Raw genomic sequence first — 254 nt, 5'->3', positions numbered from 1 at the left:
TAGGGAAAGGACCATTAGGAAGAAAATGAAAAATGAAAAATTATTTGCTGGGATAATTAAAATTCCAAGAATTGGTTTGGTAAATAGGAAGGTACAAATTAGAGAAATTCTTCCATGTTTAAAAGAATTTCCACATAGTGAAAAAAAATTTTTTTATACAAATACTTTTCTACTTAGTAGAGAAAATGCTATTTTTGAAATAGTAAATATCTATGATAAACTAATGAGACAAAATGAGATAGCCTAAGGATTTC

General features: G+C 26.0%; 1 protein-coding gene across 1 annotated transcript in view; it reads left to right on the top strand.

Moving 5' to 3' along the window:
* Positions 1-254, top strand: part of LYRM7 (LYR motif containing 7) — a 40,530-nt gene that overhangs the window by 10,477 nt on the left and 29,799 nt on the right. The window lies entirely within an intron of this gene.

This window comes from Lipotes vexillifer, unplaced genomic scaffold (assembly GCF_000442215.2).
Source record: "Lipotes vexillifer unplaced genomic scaffold, Lipotes_vexillifer_v1.1 scaffold724, whole genome shotgun sequence".
Lineage (NCBI taxonomy): Eukaryota > Metazoa > Chordata > Mammalia > Artiodactyla > Lipotidae > Lipotes > Lipotes vexillifer.
Note: the sequence above shows the minus strand (reverse complement) of the source record. Positions and strands in the feature narration are given on the sequence as shown.